The sequence below is a fragment of the Magnolia sinica genome, chromosome 9 (genome assembly GCF_029962835.1).
Source record: "Magnolia sinica isolate HGM2019 chromosome 9, MsV1, whole genome shotgun sequence".
In the NCBI taxonomy this organism is placed as follows: domain Eukaryota; kingdom Viridiplantae; phylum Streptophyta; class Magnoliopsida; order Magnoliales; family Magnoliaceae; genus Magnolia; species Magnolia sinica.
The window spans coordinates 63,852,521-63,872,057 of NC_080581.1; the positions used below are offsets into that span (position 1 = coordinate 63,852,521).

General features: G+C 39.6%; 1 long non-coding RNA gene across 2 annotated transcripts; it reads right to left on the bottom strand.

Annotated features, from left to right (window-relative positions):
* Positions 1–13,321: 13,321 nt before the first annotated feature.
* On the bottom strand, positions 13,322–17,127 carry LOC131255546 (uncharacterized). 2 transcript variants are annotated; one of them, XR_009176164.1, is made up of 4 exons: positions 16,949–17,127; positions 16,102–16,241; positions 14,660–14,755; positions 13,322–13,411 (listed from the first exon to the last, which is right to left on the bottom strand). It is a non-coding gene; the product is annotated as an uncharacterized LOC131255546 (long non-coding RNA). The 2 variants fall into 2 exon arrangements; XR_009176163.1 differs by lacking the exon at positions 13,322–13,411 and having other exon boundaries at positions 14,036–14,755.
* Positions 17,128–19,537: the final 2,410 nt, after the last annotated feature.

Below are 19,537 nucleotides of genomic sequence, written 5' to 3' on the forward strand. Positions count from 1 at the left end.
TTCCTAGCTCAGGTTTCGATCCTAGGATCTTACAAGGAGGATTCTTATATCATAATCACAAACCAAATCAAGCATACCCAAGATCATAGCAAGTAAATCTCAGAAATAAACCAAGGAATACACTGTAAAATCCACTGTGAATTTAAACTTTTATAGATACATGGCTAAAAAGGAAATACATGATATAAAAAAGAAGGGATAAACGATCTGCAACCGATCCGCAACACTCACCAAGCCAATCCGCAGTGAATCTGCTATGACACCGACCTAGAATTACCTGCACGCATCAATTGTGCATAATCTTAAAGAAAGCTTAGAGGGTGGTGTAAGTGTGTGACAACGGTGCTTAGAAGAATAAGGAGGATACGAGAGGAACCAATGAATAATGCCAAACCTCTAACCATACCGAGGCTAAGATATGAATGTCATAAGCCATACTAAGGCTATGCAATGCTATACATGAGTGTTGGGCGCAATACCAAGGTGATGCGATATAAGGCTTAAACAGTCGCTGCAATGCAATGTGATGAATGACAGTCCCCATATCTAGTCCACATATCAATTACAGTTTCATCATAAGGAATCCACCGGGGTTAAGTACACTGCAAGATGACTGCAGCTCTGCAAGACTGCATAGTCAAACGAGCATAGGAGACCTCACTACCTGCCTGTGGACAGCCAATCACCAGCGCAACTCGACAGTAATAGACCCACTCATGAGCTTGTCAGACTCAACCTAGAAATGCCTACTCACTCAGGTGGATAAGGTCACATCCCATCTCAACCGACTACACGATAGTGGGAGACGCGGTCTAACGGTGTAAGGCACTCGGGCGCTCATAATTTTCACTCGGTCATGGCATTGAGGCGTCTTCTAGGTACCTTGAAGGTTTAGGGGCTTTCACCAAAGATATCCTAGCACCCCAAATGCTCAAATTATATATTTCTGGTGTCCACATACAACCATCCACGAATATACCTGTGGAGGCAAGGCCCTAGTGAAGCAAGGGCGATAATATCCATGAGATGCGATGCTAGATGCATAAATCACGCATACCAATCATGCACTAGCTCCAAACACTCAATGTACACAAGTGGAGAAAACTTCATCCCTCTATCATATCAACCCAATGACCACACACAATGTAATCCAACCACTAAATGATGTATATGGGTCATGAGGGTGAAATGGTGCGCCATACGGTAATGATAACGTGGAATACATTCCACCTTCCCAAGGAGGGATCAAGTCTAGATATATAGACAGATACTCTAAGGAGAAATCCTCAAGTGGGGGCCCAATAGATTGGGGTAGCCCACAAGGCTAAGGAATACAATATATGAGCCTAGAAGGATAAGCGGTCTAAATAATGGTCTACGGTGGGCCTTTAACCACCTATAGAAAACACATGGGCCTACCTTAAGATCACCGAGGAGGACATCCAACCTCAACTGGTTCTCAAGAGGTAGCTTGCCTCTAACCAAATACGAATCAAGGCCCAAGGCCTATACCAATCATGGGCCTCGTGGGCAATTATACAAAGCCCAACTCATAGGCAACATTGTGGGCCCATAAGCAAGGTTTGGGCCCAGACATAAAGGTCATAAATTCACATATTGTGGTGGGCCTAATGGGCAGCCCGATAATCCAACCATGAGAGCATTCCTTATACTTAATTCAAGTGAGTTGGGCCTCACAACTTGGCCAAAGTATAAGGTTATTTTGGTGGGCAACCAAGGGCCCAACTACTTGTATATTACGGCCCACAAACCCATCACAATAAGTAGTAAATATAGGCCCAAAGGTCAAGGGGCCTATTTAGGAAGTTCTAGGACAAAAGAGCCTAGGGAAATCCAATAATTAACTATGAACATTGATCCAATAAAAATCCAACTGGGGTGTGCCTCAAGTGTGCACTAATTAAGCCTAAAGCCTGATTGAAAATACAGCAAGATGTGTATAAAAATATCCCCAAATCTGGTGGGCCATGCTGCCCCAAAACATGCTTTTATGGGCAGCCACTTTGTGCCTATTGCTGAAATTCCAGCCCATCCACTATCTGGGCTTGCTGGAAATCCAACAATAATTTAATTTATGTATTTATTTATTTCCTGGTGACCCACACATTATACAATGGGTCCCACTAGATGAAAGGAGTGAACATGAAACACATACATCAAGTGGGCCAGCTGTTGGACTGGACGTCTAGCATCAGCCCAATGGGCTGGGAGTCCTAGCCTGGATGGTCATGGAGGCCTAGACGGCTGCCCCTAAACGGCATCAAAGTGAGCCCCACATGTGGACATCCTACTGGGAGGTGGGCCACGCCCATGTGGGCTACAACATGGAGGGGTGGCGTGGATAAAATCATACATCAAGGTGGGCTGATTGGAGGGTGGACGGCCAGCCCACGCTGGACGTCCCAGCCTTGGGCGTCCAGCTTGGTGGGCAGGTCCAGCCTTCGCTGAAGGCCGCTCAGGGGTCTGTTGGCCCCGAAATTTAGTATATGGTCCTATAATGGGTGGGCCACCCTTTGACAAAATTCCAAATTTTATTGAATTAGAAAAGTATTTATTCGAATTAAAAGAAAACTGCTTACCCAAAAATCTGATTAATGCAAAATTTAGGTTGACCTTGATCTGAGCTTCCAATGGTGTGGACTTAAGGCCTCCAAAAATTGGAAAAAATGATTTTTACATCCCCTCATATTTATATCACAGGGTGGGGTCCACAGAAGTGGCCCACCCATGCAAAAGTTATTTTATAATCAAAGATTTTCAAACTGACATGTTGCTGGAACAGTCCAGAAAATCTAGACTGTCCACCTCACTTGGGCCACACCTTTGGACCTCAATCAAGGTCAGATGGGGCTGAAATTTGGGGGACATCAAGGTGGGATACTTTCAGAAAAGTATATTTGATGGGTACATAAAGTCCCATAAATAGTCCCAAAACCTGGTCCAAAATTAACCAGAAATTGTCCAGAGAATTCTGGACAGCAACATACACTTTGATTAAATTAAATGTATGAGTTAATTAAAAAGCCCCCCCCCCCCCCAAAACTAGGTGCTATGGCCCACCTTAAGGGGGCCCCACAAATGTCCAGATCAAATTCAAGGTTATCTCACTTGCATGTATCAATTAAAGTCAGCAAAAGGGACACTAAAAACCATGGTGTAGGGAGGTATGGGCGTCCCACCCTAGCTAGACCTTCTAGACAATCAGGGCCCACCAAGTGGGCCACACTCATCATCATCAGAAAAAGAAGAAAAGAGAGAGAAGAGGAAGAACATCCCGACGATAGGGAGAACCGCCACTATTGAGCCTTCCCCAACACAATCACACCCACACATTTCATTCACATTCATATTACATCATGGATCTTCGTCATGCATGATCTATATTTAAGATGAATGGTTGAGATGTCATCCCAAACATGATACAAGGGTCTAGATGACCCATCATTCTATGGAATTAAGAGAAATCTCCATGATGGGGTCCATCAAGGAGAAACCTCATGCATAGGACATGCATGCATAAGATGGGTTAAATGGCCACATTTAAGGGTTGTGTAGGATCTCTACCATTGATTGGTGGATCTTACACATCCAAAATGAGAAAATAGAAGATCTACACTATAGAAATGAAATCCTACATGTAGAGGAGCACCCACCTCTTGGATCTTCAAGCTTCCACCATCACCATGAACCTCAAGCTTCAAGGGTCATGAATCAATGGCCAAGATGGGATTGTAATGGTGAGATGGAGGGGAAATAAGGAAGCAAGGGGGCTGGAATGGACGGGAAATGGGCTGGACGTCCAAGGCTAGCAAGGAAAGAAGAAGAGAAAATGAAAGAGAAGGGAGAGAGAGGAGTGTTGTAGGGGAGTTATGATGACTTGTAAGACTTTGGGAAGAAAAGCAAATGAAGGATTTCTTGTTTAGAGAGGCAATGATGGGTTTGGGGAAGAAAAACTCATCATGAGTTGCTAGGCTCTAGGTAGGCTAGAGGGGTAGGTAGTGTGTGGGTAGTGGGTGGTGTAAGATATAGGAGTTTGGGTGGTGTATTGGTGGTGTGTGTTGGAACTTGTGCATAGGGAGGAAGCCATCTAGAAAGATGTGTACACCACTCCTAGGTGGGCCACATGATCATGATTAAGGGCTAAAAATAAGATGTACACAACTTATGATCCACACATTGGATGGATGCACAAGACACGACGTTGGAACAGCAACGATGATGCGAACAAGATGGCATAGGTTTCGGCTTGATCCGAGTCGAGTCTACATGACTGGACTTAAGGATGATTGCAAACACTCTCTGGAGGTCGTGGGTCACCGGAATTTGACCAGTAGGACCGCGGGACTAAGAGAAATGAAATGCACACACACATACACATGCACAGGCACTCAGGTTGGGTCTTACACATAGTGCTCGGATCCTAGTTGTGTTAACCAAGTCATCATGATTTTGGAACATTAACGTATGTGTGAAACTTTATAGCTTGGGTGTTGTTTTAATTCAGCTGAATTACATTTATTCAAAACTCTCAAAATCCAATCATCAGTTTAGTTTTTATTACTTAGTTTGTTTTCTATTTGATTTTCTCATTCTCGCAATTTATCTTCCTATGTGATCGACCTCGTATTCACCGAATATTACTTATGAACCTCTGCACTCGGAGGTAAAAAATCAGTGTGTTGCATACCTGATCAAGAAATTGGTGCCAATTAGATTTCCCAGTGTAATGTAGCTTTTAGTGTCAAGTTATTTTAACTCACACATTGCCAGTCATGGGACTGGTCTTTTTTTTCTGTATTTTTTTCTAGGTCTGTCTTATTAAGTTAGTTTCTGTCTTTCTCCTTTCTTTTTCCCTTTTTTTTTTTTTTTTTTTTTTTTGTTTTCCCTTTTCTTTCTATGTGCCTCATAGCTTTTTCCAGCAATAAATTATCATCTTTCAAAAAAAAAAAAAAACTCACACATTGCCTATCTTCTTCCATCTTTTTTTATAGATGTCCACCTTCATCTTTTATGCAAGCATTTCTTTTTCTCATATGTAATTCTTTTATAACTCTTGTTATTTGATTTTGGGAATGGTTGATAATTATTCTTGTCCTCACTCCTCACAGATCTCTTCATTCACATAACCAGCCATCTACAATGATTTTGGAAATTTTTTGATACTCTAGCAGATCGTAATGGATCATGCATAGGTACTAAGAAATTGCGTACATGAAAATATGAGTAATTTAAATTAAACTATCAAAATTATAGGTGCCGTTTATATGAATCGTGGACAAGAAATTAAGCTTATTTGCTTATTTGATTGTTAGATTGGTGGATATTTAGGGGTGTTTGGATCATAAGTTACTTTAAATAAGCTACTTACATTTTTTGTTTTCAATTCTGCCCCTAGTTTACATAAGATCTCTTACCATTTATCTCTTTCAACATAAGTAGGACGTAGAAGAATTTGGAAAGTGAGGACTTCGCCAAGAAAGTAGTAGATGCTATGTAAACTATTTTACAGGTTTGCAATTTGAGACTCCTGATTACTTTTGTGGCCTTATCCTTATCTTGATTGCATTTGGATCTTTTGTTGGCTACTGATATTCCATCTACATGTTATGGCTTGCAAATTTAGTTTAAATTTCTTTAGAACCCGTTTGGTGGAAGAGGTAACACCTCTACCTGTGCTCTCTGAGCAGTAGCTCCTTTGGAGCCCACTTTCACGTCAACCCAAGGGTCCTAGCATGCAACTATCAGATCTGCCTGTTGAGTCTAAAAGTGAGACGCAGTTGTTCTTTTAAAAAAAAAAAATCTTATCTTATGCTTATACCTATGAAGGCACTTAAGTTAATGGATTTGATATTGAATTTGGTATACTTACAGGTTAAGCTGCAAGTTATTAATTCAATTGATTTGATATTGAATTTTTTATTAGTTAGCTAGATGATGAATATCAATTACGATTGGTTATGGAATTGTTTAAGTATAGGACAATCAGTTGCCCATTTGAGAATTTCTATGTGCTCAAGCATAGATATAGTGTGCTTTTAGAGGCATAGAAATTCTCAAATTGTCCCACATTTGGACAATTCACGGTTGGATAGAGTAGAATGCTTTTGGTTCCTTAATTTAAATGTTCATGATTGTCCTGCGTTGCATCTCTTCATTTCTCTCTAGTTAGGTTTCTTACATTTAATCCTAATGTCAAATATCCTCACATTGTGCGGATAGTTGATGTGGGAATAAAATGCAAGATCAACGTATCTGGAGAAACATGGGGAGACGCTGCCAGAATTTCGGTGTGAGCATTTAAATAGGAACATGAAAGCATTACCTATCCAGTCTTAGATGAGTAACTGATTTAGTCAATTAGTTAGAGATACCATTAGGGATTCTATTGGATGTCTAAATCTTTGACAATAGTGACTCATCAAGTGAGTCATTCTAGTTAATCTTTTGTAGGAAGCTTTGTCAGGCCTACGTTGTATTTTCACTAACTTGTTGAAGTGGCTGAGGAACATAGTGATGGATAAGAGTTGGATTCGTATGCCAAGGTACCTCAATAACTTCTAGTTGTGTTCTCTCTAGAAACATGAATTGTGACATGGCTTTTACCAACATGAGAGATGAATACATCTTTTGCATCATCTTGTGGTCGGGTAGAAACAATATTTTAGCCAACAAATTGTAAGTTAATATCCACTTCTAATTTCCAGTATAATCGAGGTTCTCCATGATTTTTCTAGAAAAATCAAATTCAACATTAAACTAAAATTCCAAAATGTAGCTCCTACCATCATCCTGATCCTGTTAACTTTTTGTTTTTATAACGTCCGATGTATACAATCATCATAAAGCACATGACCATTATGTGAAGTGGTCTAACTATCATTTCTTCTCTTGTTATTGAGGTTTACCTGGTTTTCACCTCTTGAAGGCCAGTCAGCTGTCATCTTCAAGTAAGCTTCTTTTGTGGATTAATGATGAACTGGATTGCGAATAGTCAGTTCAAACAAGAGGAAACAACCAATTTATAACAATCTGTAATAATGTTTTCAAGTAATCGTGGTGAGGAAGGGCCCCCAAATTGTAGTTTCAATCTAACATGGAAGAGAAGAATTTGCAATCTGGAGCCAAATTCTTCACTATGAACATTAAGGAAATTATTTGGTTATTTCCACTTTATTAAACTAATTATTGCAACTCAACTCAATAGTGCATCCACATGCCCACTAAATGATGAAGAAAATCCCAAGACCATTTAATTACCATTGTTATTGAAAATTTGATATTTTGGATCTGAAACAATTTGAATCATATGCTTGAATTCTCCAAAATCCTAATTAAACCATATGATTAATGGTATCTTACGATTCACAATTTTTCTTTCCTTTTTCCAAGTGATAACAAATTTTTATTCACGAAAGTCTAATGTGATGCAGGATGATGGAAGGTTTAAGCTTGAAATTTCCCTCAGTTTTAATCATGGTTGGGTATTTATAACATGCGTAAGTTTGAATTTCCTCAACACTTTCCTACGGAGTCTCTGCAACCTAACAAATGGAATAACGTCAACCCCCAACTGTAGATCATAGCAGAATGAGGGCACAGAAATACGAAATAGTTACCTTAAACGTGAGGGACTCATCCCAGAATCGTAGATTCTCAGTAGGGACAAAACCAGCTAAAAATAAATTAATTCCTTCTCTAACAGAAAATGGAAGGGTTATGACTCCATATGCTCCTGGCTTCCCATATAAGCAACAAATGAAGTCTAATAAGTAATCTAGTACACTAAGGTCATGCTCCACAACAATCACATAACTGAAGAAGAAAACATGCAGACAGTTACTTTCTATTCGATCCCCCAAATGGACATAAAGCAAAATGTATAGAAGAGATATTAGCATAATCAAGCACGGAAGCTACTCAGACCTGTTGGGCCTGAGCAAAGAGCGAACGACTTGTGTAGCTTTAAGCCTCTGTTTTAAATCAAGATAGCTCGGTGGCTCATTGAACATGTAAATCTCAGCATTCTATGCTGCAACCACAGCAATAGCAAACCTTTGCAGCTCTCCAGCTGTTAGCTAGATCCCCCACATTCCTATCTATAACTTGATTCAACTCAAGATCACGACAGAGTTTAGCCTTCATATCTCTCTCATCTTTCTAGTCCAGCACTTGCACAACTCAACCCCAATCCTAGGCACCTCCTAACACTCCACCCATGAACACTTTTCCCATGCCTCGCCCATCTCAACTGGGTACAGATGAGTAGCTAACTCACCATAACAACCCAATCAAGCTGAACCCCCTAACCCACCATCTCTCTATAAACCTCCAGCCCCAACCCAGGCTCCCCATTTCGTTCATACCAACCCAACATCATAGTCCAAAGCACCGCATCCCTTTGAGGAATTTCATCGAACACACAGTGTGCATCCCAAATCCACGAACACGCAACATAGAAAAACACTATCGCCTATGCCAAAAACATGTTCCTCACCAATCCCACCTCACACACAAACCATGCACATACATTCCTTTCCCAGCATCCCCCAAGCTCGCACATGCCCTCAGGACAAGGGGGAGGGTGAAGACGTCATGACCAGCTCTTCTCCAAATCCCCGCATTTCGACAAACAGGTCAAAGGCTCTTTGGGGGTGGCCCGAGCGGAGGAATTCACCAATGCCAACAATGCAGTGAACCGAGATCCAATCTTCGGTCTCACCTACAAACGATAAATAAGAAGAAATATAAAATAGAAAAAGCATTAAAGCATTCCAGATAAACCATAAGACAAGATATACGTGGAAAACCCCAACAAGGATAAAAAAACCATGGATGCAAACTTCCACTATGAAGAAAAAACAAAGAGTACAAGGCAATATACTAACCTCTCCCTTGGAAGTACCGAGAAAACCCTTTGCCCACACCTTGAAATAACTCTCATGATACTTAGAAAAACCCTAAGGACCCCTATTTATAGTTTAGGAAACTCCCCTTTCGCTCCCTTACAAAAATTCGCAGTCCGCATCAAATCCGGAAACGAATCTACATAATCTCGACTGGTCGAGCAGACTGCTCAACTGGTCGAGCGGACCCTCGACTGGTTGAGTAGGAGCCTCGACCGGTCGAGCACCTCGAAACCCAAAAACTGCTGCTCACTGAACCTTGAGTCGAGCAGTGCACGACTGATCGAGTGGGGCCACTCAACCGGTTGAGCAGGGCACTTGACTGGTTGAGCGACCCCCAGATGTGGCTCCACATCTCAACAATCTCTCACTTGGAGACACATCGCCAGAAACATTTGTCTTCTTCTTTCATAGTGTACCACCTCCCTGTCTTCAAGCCTGAAGACCAATCAAAGCTAAACAAAGCTTCAGCTTCTCTTGTGTGACCACCTTAGTCAGCATATCCATAGGATTCTTACTTGTATGAATCTTCTCTAGAGCAATCGATCCATCTTCCAGTAATGAGCATATGAAGTGATATCTGATGTCAATATGTTTGGTCTTTGAATGAAAGACTAAATTCTTAGCCAAGTGTATTGCACTCTCACTGTCACTGTACAGCTTGTAATCTACTTGCTTCTTACCCAACTCTTCCATGAAACCTTGCATCCACACCATCTCCTTGCATGCTTCTTTAGCCGCAACATATTTTGCTTCTGTCATACTGATAGATACCATCTTCTATAACTGAGAGACCCAACTGACTGCAGCACTACCTAGAATAAAGACATAACCTGTAGTGCTTCTTCTGATGTCAATATCCCCTGCCAAATTTGAATCCACGTAGCCTTGTAGCTTAATTTTTGATCCACCATAATACAGCCCTACATTTGTCGTACTTACCAAGTATATAAGGATTCACTTCACAGCTTCCCAATGTTCCTTCCCGGGTTGTTCATGAACCTGCTAACAACTCTCACTGCTTGAGCAATATTTGGCCTCATGCTCACCATAGCATATATGAGACTACCAATAGCTGACGCGTATGGGACTTTATCCATGCAGTCACGTTCCTCCTGCATCTTTGCACCTTACTCCTTAGAAAGTTTGAAGTGGTTGGCTAACGGAGTACTAATCGGCTTAGCACCTCCTATATTGAATTAATCAAGTACTTTGGCTATGTATTCTGCCTGTGACAAAACCAGGTTCTTGTTTTTCCTGTCACACTTTATCTTCATGCCTAGGATTTGTTTCGTAGCTCATAAATCCTTCATGAAAAATTTTCTAGACAATTGTCTTTTGAGATCTGAGATGTCCTTCATGCTTAAACCGGCCCTAAGCATATCATCAACACACAGAGGAAGGATAATGTATGATGGATCAAACTTCTTCAAATAACAACAGTGGTCAGCATGACGTCTCCTGTAACCGTTTTTCAACATTAAACTATCGAACTTCTTGTACCACTGCCTCGGGGCCTGCTTCAGGCCATATAGACTCTTCTTCAGTCTACACACTTTGTTCTCCGTTCATGGTGCCACGTATCCTGTCTGTTGATGCATATATCTCTTCTTCAAGGTCCCCATGAAGAAAGGTTGTCTTAACATCTAGCTGCTCTAGATGTAAGTCCTTTGTAGCCACTATACTCAAGACCATGCGAATTGTAGACATTTTCACTACTGGTAAAAATATTTCAGTGAAATTGATACCTGTCTTTTGTTGAAACCCTTTCACAACCAATCTGGCCTTATACCGTTTCGAACCATCGTACTCCTTCTTCAGTCTGTAAACCCACTTGTTATGAAGAGCTTTCTTACTATTAGGTAGAGTGACTAGCTCCCATGTACGATTAGACTCAAGAGAGTCCATCTCATCATCCATGGCCTGCTCCCACTTAACCCGTGTATTTGACTGTAATGCTTCTTTAAAACACTCTAGTTCACCATTATCTGTCAGTAGTAGATAATGTAAGGAGGGTGAGTATCAGACTGTAGGTCTCCTCTCCCGAGTAGACCTCCTCACAACCAGTGTCTGTGGCTCTGCCTCATAATGCTTCTATGCATGATCATCCTGTAGCGCTGTAACACCCATGTCTAGTAACTCTTCCAACTCTACGAATTCTTTCTCATCGGCCTTATTTTTCTGCACATACTACCAGAAAACTGGGCAAAGGTTACAAATAAAAGCCGTAGCTAAAGACCTATGACTACAGTTAGAGTCCATAGCACGACCGTAGCCATTGGTACCGTAGCCATAGTTCTTAAAGCTATGGCTATGGATATAATCCGTAGCCATAGAAATAATAGGTACGGATTAAATCCGTAGCAATACTTTCCATAGCTCTAAAGTATATACAACTACAGATTATATCTGTAGCTAAAAGTAGAGCGAGAACCATAGTAATAGGCTGAAATTAGCAAAAGTTATGGTTTCCAAATAAAGGGCTACGGTTAATAGCCGTAGCTACTGCCTGATTTTTTTTTAAAAAAATATTATTAAATAAAATATAATAATGGCATCTCTTACCATTATAGTACATGCCCTGATAGATCAATTCATATAAGCTAATATAGATAAATACTTCATGGCTAAATCATTCATTCATTCAATCGAACACAATCATGCATTCATTCAATCGAACACAATCATTCATTCATTCAATCAAATACAATCATTCATTTTAATTTATTCACAAAAGTATAATGCCAGCATAATAGTTATATCTCTAGTTAAAGTTCCCATTGACAACAAGATCCAATGCCTTCTCGCAGCCAAATAGCTTCTCAACAATCGCAAGCAAGAACTCCATGGATGTGCCTCTGCTAATTATCAATTTGCCATCAACTAACACCCTATTCTCAGCTTCGCTTTGATCCGAAAGCTTGCTACACATGGCTGAAAATCAATTTTATCATACAAACAATGTAGTCATATGAAAAAGCCATGCCCCGAAACTGAAGAACTAAATTATACAGATAATGGAATGGAAGATGTCTATGTACAAAAATAAAGGGATCCTAGCTCAAACCATATGACTCCCCAAAATGTATGTTATGCCTACCTCCACACAAACTGAAGAACATAGTCATCTCTCTGGAACTGACAAGCAAAGCGTAACCAATGAAGCATGTTGTGAGAAAATAGCAAAGTTGATCCCATTCTCCAATTCCGAAGCTCCAAGTGGAAAAGACTAGCCAGGAGAAACTTTCATTAATGGGCCGATTTCAGATATTTGGGAGATCTCTTCCTAACATTACACCAACAAGAAGTTTTAAATCTTAGCAGGCTTAGTGATCAGAATACTCCAAAGCAATGTTATTGACTAATTTACAACTAACCAACACTCATTTTTGGAAACAAAATACTCCAAAACAATTTTCCATCATTTAGTTTACAGTTCTAAAAACAAGATGCCAGCCTAGAATAAGACATCAACAAAGAAAATCACATTGTCTTTGACAAGCACTAAGAAAATCAATATGGCATCACAATTGATGCTCCAGCCATCCAGATCTGGAAATCCACTTATGCTAAAGTGGAAGTCGGCGCATGGATCACAGAATACTAAAAGAAACAAAAGAAGAGATGGCGGGTTCTAAATTGCCATCCAATGTATGAGATTATGATTCGTCATGTAGGCCTTCATCATCAATTGCCACCAAAGCCTAGGCCTAGGAAGACACACATGCTTTTTAGAGACTCCACTCACACATGAATGTAACCCAATGAATGGTAACAACTACAGAACAGTAGAATAAACTTCCATGGGACTTTGACATTGTCATTTGTCAGTAACAACACCACAGTATTTCACAATTAAAATAAAAGATAATATCTTACCATCATATCCATTTGTGTTGATTGCTTCTGAAATTCTTGAATCACCTTCATTTGCTTTACAGGTGCCATTTGCTGAAAATAAGTTCTAGATAGTTTAGTCAGGTGCAAGGAAAAATGAGACATGAAAAAAACCAGATGAAGTTACAACTTTAGGCCAGATCTTTTTGGTAACTAAAGCCTAGACACCACGCACTCAGTTTTCCACCATCTTCTGTTGCAGAACATTTGCCAAAAGGATTGCAATTAGCAAATTAATAAAACAGAAATAACAAAATTGTGATTCCCTTGCTCAACATTCGTACTAAGGATATGGATCTATACTGCAGTTATATTACTTTCAAGTTAGACATTCCCAACAAGTACATAACACGTGCTAACATGAAAATACAACAATATAAGCTACATTAGGTTGTAATCAATGCAAATAAGATCCTAGACTAACTACTCGAGACATTGAATTTCAAAAGTGAAAAAGCCATTTGAAAAAAAAAAAAAAAAAACCTGTCTAAAAGTTTTGAGTCCATGGTAATCTTGAAACAACGCATTGTTTCTAAAACTAGAGATCCCAATCCCCCAGTTAGATGCTTCTAGATGCTGTTCCAAATACTCTGTCAAATCAAATGAAACTTGTTCAAAAGATAAAACAAAACATTTAATCCAAGGCCCAAGATTACAGCTACACATGTACTTCCATTCATAGGGAAATAAACGTCCTTGATTTTAAGCAATCATGTTATAGACTATTACAGTGTTTGTGGGAGTTTTATGCTTTAATTGCTAGTCCCAGGGCCAGATAAAGGAAATAATTTCAAGAGAGTTGTTGAGTCATATAATCATTCTACTTTATAGCAAAGAAAATGGGCTTAGCAGCTATTCATCATCTTACTAGTAGTCTAGTACCATTGTATCCATGACAAGAAAGTGCAAACAACCACCAGATGAATCTACTCCACTCTCCTATGCAGAAAGATGTTGTTCCATAATTTTGATGACATGGACAATAATAAAAAGTTTCAACTGGGCAACTCTATTAAAAATAAATAAATAAAGAAAATCTGTGTGATAGATTAGTCCTATCCTTTCAATTCTCAGCCTGCAAATAGATGGTTAATATGAGAACAAAGCAATGGTCCACATTCAATGGAGAAAATCCCAAGTTGGGTGGCTAGAATCTTTCGATCAAGGAGAATTATGGGGTATTTCTATCTGCTTTTAGTTGCATAAAAACACTAGTCCTAGTTAGAGCACATGTATGGACTGTAAAGAATATTGCAATTGTACTTGTAAATAAAATTCATTACCTGCTTAAAGACATGCAATGGTTAAGAGCATGAGAAAATCATGATGGTGAATGCAGAGATATTACTAATGCGGTTCTGGGAGGTGCATGTGGCTTGAGTAGCAACATTATGTAGAACTATCACATATATTATCGACAAAACAGGATGAATCCTTAAAATCTCGGGTTCTGGATTTCAAAAGAAAATATCCGTAGATATAATTGCGTATATGAAAAGAATAAAATTATGAAGTTCATGAATATTGCATCCAAACACAACCTAGTAATGGGTTGTGTTTGGATGTGAATCATGCATACCTTTGGGAAGAAAGTATCAGAATGACCAAATAAATGTCCCGAGAGCTTGAATACTCCCTCAGAAAAATTTGCTTCATGTAGAGAACTAGACTCCTCATAAACATTTAGGGCAAGTGCATTCACACTTTTGCCAATCCACACATGCTAGTTATAGCAGTTCAAAGGCAATGGGAGTTGTCCATAAGTTTTGGGTAGCCTAGTTTTGCATAAATCAAGGGAATGGCTTGAATATAAAAAGGGACATGTGTACACAACTTACCTGCATAAGGAAAATTTCTATTGGTGAGTCGATACATCAGTTTATTCTTTGGTGATTTCTTTGGGGCTGAAAATTGGTCAGTAGGCTTTCAATTTTCTGCAAACAAGCATGCCAAAACAAGAAACACAACAAGCATCCTTAATGGAATTCCAGTTCTTTATGAGTGCATAAAATGAAATCCCTCTGAAATCTTGAAGAGGCGTGGCCCAACTAACAATCATGAATAGAATCTTTAGCCAGGCCATCCACCATAGAAATACCTTTTCTAAAGGAATGGGCTATCTTGAAATTTATGACTACTCTCAATCGTATGATAGCCTCTACTCTGTATGGGCTGGTGCTAAGGATTTGAAATAACAATGGTAATTATTTTGGAATCTGATTCCACAATTTGAAAGCATCCATAGATGTGAGCCAGTTGCCCCCAAGATCTCAACCCCATTCTCCTTTATGTCCAGCTCAGTCAAATTCTTGTAACCCATATCAAATTTCAAGATCTTCAACAAACAACGTAACTAGCAAAAAAAAAAAAAAAATCTTATCGATTGTTTATTGGTTTTCCTAAAACACTTGCTAAGGAGTCAATTGTCCTTGTTTATGCATTGCATCTTATCGATTCCATTGATGGATCCCTTCTATATTGTCTTTCTTTATTTAATATGCCCATTAAAATATTTCTGAGAAAAATGCTAATCCATGTGCCAATGTGACATGCTAGTGGAAGCTTGAAGCCATCTTGAGACTCTTGACACTTAATAAATAAGCCCATGTAGCACACTGAGATGAAACTGAGGTTTTCTATAAGGTGATTCCTAACATGTAGATGCCCTGGCTGAAAAGCACGGCCAGTCCACTAATCAGGTGGACCAATTGCAGCCTCAATGAGTGGAATCAGATGAGATGCTAGCAACAGGTTTTGAGAAGCACAAGTTCGTTGAGATTTTTTTACAACACAAGAAAATTTGAAACCAGCTCTATGATCTTGATCTTGATCTTCATCTAAACACATGCATCTATAATCTTGATATGAAACCATCTAAAACACCAAAGAGTTTTGAAATCTCATCTCAAGGATGGTAAGTAATCTAATGAAAGCACCACTTGATGTGAGCATTGGGATTTCTACTGGCTGCTTTCATCCTGGGCATGTTTGGATACATGGTATCCATGAGGAAATGGAAATTGTTTTGCTTGACAAGATGAGCTGTTTAGATACATGGATTCAACACTTCAACCATTACTCTTATCCACAGTGAGAATCCTCTTCAAATAAGAAACAATATAAGGATTCCATTTGTTATCCAAACATATCCCCATTTTTTAAAATCTTTTTTTCTAGTACTAGGTAGGCAAGGATTGACCCTTGATATTCTTATTTTCTGTCTCCCTCGTCTATTTAATTTCATTGTGGGTGGGTGGGTGGGTGTGTGAAGGAAACTAACATCAAACTGCAGGATTTTTACCAGGAGCTTCTTCACACTTTTTGTGAAGAACATAGGAAGCCCTCCAACACTTTCTTCAGCTTCTTAATAAACAGGCTAGTGTGTTCAAGTGACTGATCAATCCTATGTTTCTCCAAAGCCTGGAATAAGGAGAAAAGAAAAAAATAAATAAATTTCAAAGGTAGTTAAAAAATAGAAGATGTTATTACTATTGGAAATAGAGAGGAAAGTATGCATGTCCTAACTCTAAAATTCAGCAACTCCACAAGATATCCAGCCACCACAAAAACACCAAGCCTCTCCTACTATACAACTAAAGACATGAAAAGGGGAAAAAAAACTACAAGGTAGAGTAAGAAGACCCAATACGATCTGGGCCACCACATCTAGCCAGCACACTCTCAACCAGACAAGCCAAATTGAGAACAACGGGAGGATTTCAAATCCAGGGGCTTAAAACCTATAGCCCAAAGAATTATGAGTAAAATCTGTGGGCGTACATCTGTTTCAACCATTTAATGGTGAGGCGTTTTATCTAAAACACATACATAGGGGATTGAATATGATCCAATAGGAGATTGAACTCCCCAAACCAAACATTCATAAGGGCCACAGAAACCCTAAGAAGGTTTTAGTGGTTGCCATTTCCATCCTGATTGTCCATTGGGGTGTAGCTCGATTCATGCTCAATGTCGCAAGCATCAGCACAAACCCCAAATCTCTGAACCTCCTCAAACCCCCAATCAATCTAATCAATACCCCCTCAAACCCCAATTCCAATTCCACAAAAAAAAAATAGAATATGAATATTCAAAAGAGAAAGAAGAAGATAATCCATCTTGCATACCTAAAATGGACGCAGATTATGGCGTGAGAGAGGTGAGTCTTCTTGAGATTGAGAGAGAGGGGATGCTTAGGGAGAGAAGAGGGGTTCGTGAGAGGGGAGTATTCGTGAGGAAGGGTTCAGGAGAGAGAGAGAGAGAGAGAGAGAGAGAGAGAGAGAGAGAGAGAGAAGGGACGGGCAGATTTGGGATTTTTTCTCCAGAGTGGAGGGAGAGAGAAATTTTAGAAAATTTATTTGAGGGGGAAGGAGAAAAGGGGCAGTGCGTGGGCCAAGTTTTCGCATTTTTACCTGCTACAGTTTTTTATCGTATCTAAAAGCAATCTAGCCATAGTCATTGTGCTATCCTTTGTAGCCCCTCCGCATATGCACGTTCCTGGACGGACGGTCCAGTCAGGGGCTTTGTGGGGTCCATCATGATGCATTTGATATATCCACTCTGTCCATTAATTTTGTAATTTTTTCATAGAGAATAGCCCAAAAATCTAGGAAAATCGAAGGTCCAATTAAACCACACCATCAATCAATGGTACGTATATAATCTCCATTGTTTCCTACCATGTGGTTCACTTAAGCCTTTGATCTACTTCCTTTTTTGGACTCTTGCCTAAAATAATCTTTCAAAATGGATAGACATATTAGATGGAGCACACACATTTTAATGGGCCTCGTAGAGTTCCTTATGGGGCTATCACATGTCGTAGGTATGTCTGGTGGCATTAGTTTTTAGTTACGGTTTTCTTATTTTTAGCTATGGTTTTAAAACGTAGGAATAGAGCTACGATTAATATTTGTAGCTAAAAGCTAGCATGGTCTATAGCCTTTGGTCATTTATTTTAGTAGTGACACTATCCTTATACATCATTTTTTCATTGAAGATTATATTTTTGCTTCGGATAATTTTCCTGTTTTCTGTATCCCAAAACCTGTATCCAAAATCATGCTGCCTGTAGCCTATAAATGTACACCTTCTGGACTTCGCATCTAGCTTGTTTCTATGCTCTGCATCAATGTAAACATATGAAGTGCAACCGTACACTCAAAGATGTGCAAGGTTCACTTCTTTCCTAGTCCACGTTTCTTCTGGTAGCCCACCATCCAATGGTGCTGAGGGACTTTTATTGATGAGATATGCGGCAGTATTCACACCATCTGCCCAAAACGTCTTAGGCAACGCTATATATAGCCTCATGATCTTGGCGCGCTCAAGGATGGTCCTGTTAATGCGCTTAGTCACACCATTCTGCTGTAGTGTCCCTGGAATCGTTTTCTGATGTTTGATTCCATTTGATGCACAATACTCTTCAAATTTCTTATCACAGTACTCTCCCCCATTATCTGATCTGAGATATTTTACTATTTTACTTGTCTCATTTTCTACCTTTACTTTCCACTTCTTAAATACATCAAATACATCAGATTTATACTTTAAGAAATAAACCCATAGTTTTTTACTAGCATCATCAATAAAAGAAACAAAATAACGTGAGCCACCAAGAAATGATATCTGTGCTGGTCCCCACATATCAGTGTGTACAAGTTCCAGTAGATGCGTCTTTAGAGCGCATCCTATCTTCTTAAAACTTACCATCTTCTGCTTGCCATACACGCAGTCCTCGCAGAATTCCAAGTCAATAGACTTCAACCCTGGTAGCTTCCCTTATAATAATAGCACTTTCATTCCCTTATCACTCATATGTCCTAACCTCTGATGTCATAACTGCCCATTCACTCTAGTTGATGCGACTGCGAGTGAACTATACGATCCTGAAGTCACGTATAAAGTACCTTCCTTCTTGCCTCAAGATATCTCTAAGGCACCTTTTTGTGATCTTCCAGGAATCATTGGTGAATGTCATCACATAACTGGTATTTGTCAACTGCCCCATTGAGATTAAGTTACGTTTCAAACTCGTTATATGTCTAACATTCTTCAATTTCAAAGTCGTTTCGTCTTTCTGATTTACTCCCTTTCCAACGATACTACACGGCTCATCATCACCCAGGTAGACTTTCCTGAAGTCACCTGATACATAATTATGCAAAATTTCCTTACATGAAGTGGCATGAAATGAAGCACCCGAGTCTATAACCCAAGACTCATTCCTCTCATCAAGAGACAAGATCAACGCCTCTGTGTCACTCTCCTCAAATAGATTCATTGAATCCTTCCCGCCTTGAGAGTTTCCTTCTTGTTTCTTGAGCATCCTACAATCATGTTTCATGTGCTCGTTCTTCCCTTAATGCCAACACCCGTCTTTATCTTTCGGTCCCTTGGACTTCTTCATCGACTTAGAACATCTGTGTTTATTGCCTCCTTTGTTTAGCGATCTTCCTCTTCCTTCAACATTTAGAGCATTCCCTGAATCCCCTGAAACTCTTGATGCCTTTCTTTTAGATTCTTCACTGAGAATTAGACCGGCCACATCATCAAATTTTAGCTTTGTTAACCCTGAAGAATTGCTCACAGCAATCACCAAACCATCCCAACTGTCTGGCAAACTGGACAAGATTAATAATGGCTTGACCTCATCCTTAAAAATAATGCCAATAGATTCAAACTGGCTCGTGACTGTATAGAACTCGTTTAAATGT